The sequence below is a fragment of the Juglans regia genome, chromosome 11 (assembly GCF_001411555.2).
Source record: "Juglans regia cultivar Chandler chromosome 11, Walnut 2.0, whole genome shotgun sequence".
Lineage (NCBI taxonomy): Eukaryota > Viridiplantae > Streptophyta > Magnoliopsida > Fagales > Juglandaceae > Juglans > Juglans regia.
Genome location: NC_049911.1, coordinates 4816053 through 4822986, shown reverse-complemented (window position 1 = coordinate 4822986; position 6934 = coordinate 4816053). Strand labels below are relative to the sequence as shown.

The 6934-nt window shown below is 26.5% G+C and overlaps 1 long non-coding RNA gene across 1 annotated transcript; it reads right to left on the bottom strand.

Annotated features, from left to right (window-relative positions):
* Positions 1 to 2489: 2489 nt before the first annotated feature.
* Positions 2490 to 3676, bottom strand: LOC109013221. Its single transcript, XR_001999565.2, has 3 exons — positions 3434 to 3676; positions 2969 to 3053; positions 2490 to 2781 (listed from the first exon to the last, which is right to left on the bottom strand). It is a non-coding gene; the product is annotated as an uncharacterized LOC109013221 (long non-coding RNA).
* Positions 3677 to 6934: the final 3258 nt, after the last annotated feature.

Below are 6934 nucleotides of genomic sequence, written 5' to 3'. Positions count from 1 at the left end.
AAATATTTATTAGCGCAATATTATTCATCATAAATGTTATTGCAAAAACGTCATCCAAATTTAGGTGGCACCAACTCCACCATTCCCTAAAGCTAAACATACTCTATATGATAAAGACATCATGAATTCGTTCAAGAGGAATATATATATATGAAAGGATCATGCTACAGCCCCCGCTGGGGCCTCCCGCTGAGAGCTCCCGCTGGGGGCTATAGCATATATTGTATGTGTTTTTTTTTAAGTTATTTTTTATATAATTTTTTTAATATTTTTTAATATTTTTTAAAAAATAAAATAAATTTAGAACATTATTAAAAATATTTTCTTAATCAAGAAATAAAAAAAAAGTTATTAAAAAATACTTTCTTAATCACGAAGTAAAATAAAAAATTATAAAAAAATATTTTATATTTTACTTCGTGATTAAGTAATTATTATTTAATAATATTATAAATTTTTTTATTTTTTAAAAATATTTAAAATCATTAAAAACATCTATATAAAAAAAGAATTAAAAAATACACATGATAAAATACACTAGAGCTCCAGCGGGAGCCCCCAGCGGGAGCTCCAGCATTTTCCTATATGAAAAATTCAATTTTACACTTTTACATTATACATTTGTTTTTTTATATGATGTAGAGCTGTTGAATAGAATAATTATATATATATATATATATATATAAATTTGAAAATTTGAAAATCAAATATATTGTAAATCAAATCTTGTCATATATGTAATAACTCAATAAAATACATCTCTCATTTAAAACATAATAAAAAAATAATTAATTTTTAAATTAGTACTCGAGCTTTCACCTTTTTACAATTCAAACCTTTTTCAACCTGAACGCCAATTAAACATATAATTCAATATCTCCGTAAATCTTACCCCCAGAAAATACGACATTATTGACATATTATGGAATCCGTATGTCACGTGTTAATATGTGAGAATGGGAAATACTCTACATCCATAAAAAAATAAAATAAAAATTATATAAAAATAATCTCACATACTGATATAATTTTGATATGATTTCTCAAATTATAAAATTATTTTTATTATAAAATAGATCTAACGAATCAAATAAAGAAACTCTTTAGAATTGAGTTTGAAAGTTTAAAAAGTGTTTTTAACTATTTAAAAGCTCTTTTAAAAAATTAATATATTTGATAAATTTATAAAAAGTGTTTTAATCACCTAAAAAAATTGAAAGTCTACTTTTTTAAAAAACATCAAATTGAAGCTTTTATAGAAAAGCTCATACAGATAATTATATATTTTTAAAAAATTAATGTAACTAACTTTAAAATTATTTTAGATACATGCTTATCAGACAGTAACAGCTTTAGAACTATTTAACTTATTATTTAAATTATAAGTCCTAAATTTATAAGTTATATTTCTTACTATAATCTCAAATATACACGAAATTACGTCAATTTATAAAATTATTTTTGTATAATTTTTTATAGAAATAGCAATACTCTTCTCTAATTAGAGATTGTCACGTGACCCATCTTTAATATTTTAACAGAAAATAGATGAACATACCCATTTGAGAGTTTTTTAAAGATCAGTATCAATTTTATAAAAATAAAAAACTGAGCTGCTTGAATTAAAAAAAAAAAAAATTGAAAACTCGGCTACTGTTTTAAAAATAAAATAAAATAAAATCTACTCTGCGGCTCACATATATCGTTCGGTGTCACCGCTCGGTATTTTTTTTTTACTCAATGCTTTTAAATGTATTAGTGTATTTTTTTATTTTTTAAAAATATTTAAATATATTAAAAAAATATAAAAAAGAAAAAAAAATTAAAAAGTGCTATGCAGTAAAATCGAGTGGGGCGGCAGAGTCGTCCGATTAAAAAAAAAAAAAAAAAGTATTATGAAAAAAGTTAAGTGGGTGGAATTGCGCCATAATTATATGAACTGGACCCGGGGGGTTTTGAAAAAACAGCGGGTAGCCTACATGACATTGGACCACACCCACAAATCATTTTTAATTTGTCAAAAGACTAACTAAAATATTAATTGACAATTGTGACAGTTGTCTGAAGACTCTGGATTTCCCTTCTCCCAGACAGAATTGACATTGGAGTCGTTCGCTCATCCATAAAATTTATAAGGACCTCACAATCTTATCCTTGGTTTTTATTGCTGTAATTTTTTTTTTTATTTAATAATTAAAAAAATATTTTTTAATAATATTATATATATATTTTTAAATATCTAAAATTATAAGAAAAACATATATATATATATATAAAAGATAAATTATACCTAACGTAGCTATCAATGAGAGTTGGGAGGTGTGGACATAACACCGTCCAATTTATAAAAAGAGTAACAAATAGTAACGATAAAGTTTTTTTTTTACTATTATATAAAGAAAATAATAACTTTTTTTAAAAAAAATTCAAACGCATTAAAATAAAAGAAAAGGTCAAGAAACAAGCAATTAAAAGGCGAAAAAATTCTGCAAACCAAACCAAAAGAAGAGAGAAAAATGATGAATAATGTACAGAGAACTACAGCACAAAAGATAGAGATGATCCGGACACACCAACTATTTATAAGTTTGAAACATTACATGATCACAGAAGAACACCATCAAGCGGCAAGAGGTGACACTACCTATTACTATTTATAAGTGGGGAAATGATATTAGTGCATGAAATTACAGGATGCATGATGATCATCAGCTGATAAAGATGATGGATGGGTCGCAGCAACACTCGTCAAGGAGGCAACAGCAACACAGAGCTGCTAAACTGTTCCAAAACAATATCCATAAATCAGAAAAAAAAAACACTAGAACTGAACTTTTTGGTACCTTTATCTTTTTAGATCATGGGTAATTAATACTTCAAGATTTAGGAGAGGGATCAGGGGGAGAGAGAAAAGAAACATGTTTCAGAAAAATTTGCAGGGAGAGACGAGAGAGAGAGAGACATTTACCATCCCTCAAGGAAACCTGGTTCCCTCCTGGGTGGTGGTGCAGCATACTGTGGAGGTGCCATCACTGGGGGTCCTTGATAATAACCTGGCAGTGGCAGGCATGGCAATATGTATAAACTCCACAAAGCGGGGGAAAAAAACAGTTTTTCTAGACTATAAAGGCAGAGAAGAGATTAAAGAAAACTCCAATTCCAAGTCCCAAAAATTAAAATTTCAGAGCTTTCCTACCTTATACAAATATAGCCCAGAAAAAAGAACAAACCCAAAAAACCAAACAAAGGTAAAGCTTACCCACTATTTTTCCAACCAGTAGTTCAATAAATCAAGAAGAATTAAAGACTTTAATCCCCAAATATAAGCAAAAATGACAGAAAATAAGTAGATAAACAGAAGAATTAAACAGGTAGAAAGTCAATGAAAATAGTGAAAGAAGCTGGTAAATTAGGAGGAAAAGAGCATGCATACCTTGAGCAGGGTAGGGGTACGCATACTTAGGGTCACTCATCTCTGACTAATTAACAAAACGCACAGACCTTCAAACCTTTTACAGCTCAGAAGAACAAATTAAGAGAAAGGAAGAGACAATGAAACTGAGACTTGTATCAGAAAGGAGTTGGTAACAGACGCAACATGCACACCCACCCTCCGTTCAAAGCTGCCTCACATCCTTTGTCGGAATTTATCTGTGTTCCACAAAAGTAGAAGTTTAAAAAATAGAAGTTATTCTTCTCTCTATTTATTATCCTTTTCTCGCACTTTTTGTAATTTTTTATTTTTTTACTTAATAATTAAGAAATTATTTTTTAATGATATTTTAATTATTTTTTATTTTTTTTAATATTTAAAAATATTAAAATATATATAAAGAGAAAAAAAACATTTAAAATACACTAACGGGAACCTAGCGGGCTCCCAGTAGAGCCACCCAATGAAAGAAGATAACTTTTTAATTATTTTACAGCTAATTTATAATTTTATATGAAATAGGGGATAGTTTTATAATATTAAAATTTATTTTTGTTGGAGTGGTATAATTTTACTGATGGTTTGAAGATTAATTATAAAATAATTGTAAAAGAATTGTATATATATCTTTACTCATGAAAAATATAAATTTATCTATAACTAGTTTATAATTAAGATAGAATAGTTATATAAAATTGAAATTATTTTTTAATAAAATGAAATAATCATATTAATTAATTTAAAATAAATTATAAAAACTTATAGCTACGTGGTTATCCCTTTTTATCTTCTTTTTGCAATGCTCATAAAAAAAATTTCCATTCTAAATTTCTTTTAGAAATATATTTCTAACCCAATAACACAAAATACTTCGACTAATTATTAAATATTTTTTATGATAAGTTACATGTTAAGATATTTAATATATATACATATATACATTTAAAAAAATTGTTACTTACAACTATACGATATGTTAAAAAACATCACTTATTATAAATCTCATTATTATTAAATATTAATATTTTTTATTATATAGAATTCACTTTAATTAAAAATATAAAAAAATAATTATAAATGATTTTAAAAAAAAATCATAAAAGGAGTATAGTTCTAATTTTAAAATCTTTATCAATTAACAATCTAAAAAACCTCCATCAATTAATTTATATATATTATTTGTAAATAATAATAATATAGTTTATAAATATTAATAAAATAATAATAAATAATTTATAAAGAATAATAAAGTAATATAAAAATAATTATATTCCCAAAAAGTAAAACTTGCCCGTGACGGACTAGCTTCAACTATACGATACGTATAATCTTCTCTATTTTTTTAATGTATTTTTTAATTTTTTAAATAATATTTATAATATTATTTAAAAAATATTTTTTAATTATTAAATAATAAAAAATCAATCGAGACTAGCGTTGGAATTTCGGACTCATAGCATTTTCCTTTTTACGAGGACAGCTGGCGTATTACTCGCTGTGAACTGTAAAGAAGGTGGAGTGCCCTCATCGCGAATTGATTCCGCGTCTTTTTAGTGGGTCCCGGACAGCAAAGCTTAATGCGGCCGTCTTTATGGTATAAAAGCGGAAAAGAAAAGAAAACGATTAGTTCCAAGTATCGATAAACAGAGTATTTTTATCCATAATATTTTATGATATAAAAATTAAAAATAATAATATTTACAGTCATATATCATACATTACTTTTAAAAAAATTAAATAAATCTAGGATTTAAATAAAAAATTAATTTTTTAATAACATATTTCACTATTTTCTAAAATGAATGCGATATTACTCATAATTAAAAAGACACAAATCGTTTATAAAAAGTAAAATATTAAAAAATAATAAAACTAAAGAAATAAACTAAAGGAATTATACAAAAATAATCTTCCGAACTGACTTGACTTCATCTAATCCGTTAGATTTATTTTATAATAAAAATAATTTTATAATCTGACGAACAATATCAAACCACATCAATTTGTGAGATTGTTTATGTGTAGTCCCTTTATAACTAGAGTATTTTCCTTTCATTTTTAGAAAGGGTCTAAATGCAGAGACTCTTCGTTAGTTTTATGTTACGATCCCAGATTAACTAAAGTTATGAGATTAGTTTGTGGTTTATAAATCCTTAGGCACTCTTTTCTTGTAAGCCGGTTTTCATAGGTGAGTTCAATCTAATAGATTCATAACAAATGATATCAAAATCACCCCACGTATGCAGTTCATGTTGGCACCGTTATAATCGTGCGGCACAGGGGTTAATGCTGGCATGTCAATGTTCGTTCGGGACTAGAAAAGACCTAACACACTGCCAGCCCGTGTGAGCGTTGGGACCGCCGTGGACATCAGCTGCAGAGCTTAGTGGTTGTTATGATCCCACATCGAATAGGTATGAGATTGTTTGATAGTTTATAAATCTCTAGGCATCATTCCCTTATAAATCGGTTTTCAAGAGTGAGTTCTACCTAATGAATTCATAACATTTTACCTAAAATCATAGAAAGTTCCAAAGTCTTTTAATTATAATTATCATTTCAAATGAATATAGACGTTGCGAGTTAGTATCTATCATGGACATTTTATTTTTTTGACAAAATGTTTATCATGGACATAAAATTGAATAAAATTTTGTATAAGTTCCAACTATATAAACTTATTCCTTTAAAAAAAAACCTATACAAGCTTCTTACAGGTTCTTTTTGTAAAAAAATTGGATTTCATCATGAAAAGATTATTCTATTATCAAGTCAGTATATAAAATACTTCATTCACATAATTTAAATAATAAGATTTGATTTGTAAAATTTAAATTTTAAAATTTATCTTTTAAATTAAATTATATCACACAAATCAATATGTGATATAGACGCATTATAATAACAATACTTTAAACAAAAACAAAAGCAATTTTTTTTTTTAATGCACTTTTCTACAAACATGACCAAAATTTACACAATAAAATTTATATATAGCATAACTCCATAAAATAAACCTCTTCGACGTACGAGAACAAGTTGTTCTTATTTGTCTAAAAGTGCTGTGCGGATGTTCGACTTTCGGTTATATTCGTGCTGACACATTACAACTTGTCAACTCACCACCCATTTCTTGCTCGAGATGGATTCATACATAAACTTTTATTATGCAACATGTCAATTCACAACACCCATTTCCAAAGTCTTTTAATAAGCAATGTGCAACGCTAAATCACTGTTTTAGATCTCGTATTGTATCAGTCGATACGGTTAATATTTACCGTACCGACTGTTGAGCCGATACATGTATCATATACCTTTCATATCGACTTAAATATCGGCCCTATAGACCTCAATTTCGGTCTGTATTAAAATATATTTCGATCTTCAATTTTTATTTTTATTTTTTTATTTTTTTAAATTATAAATTTATTTTTTAACCTTCAATTTAAACTAGATTATTTATAATTTATATATATTTATATATAATTTATTCATATA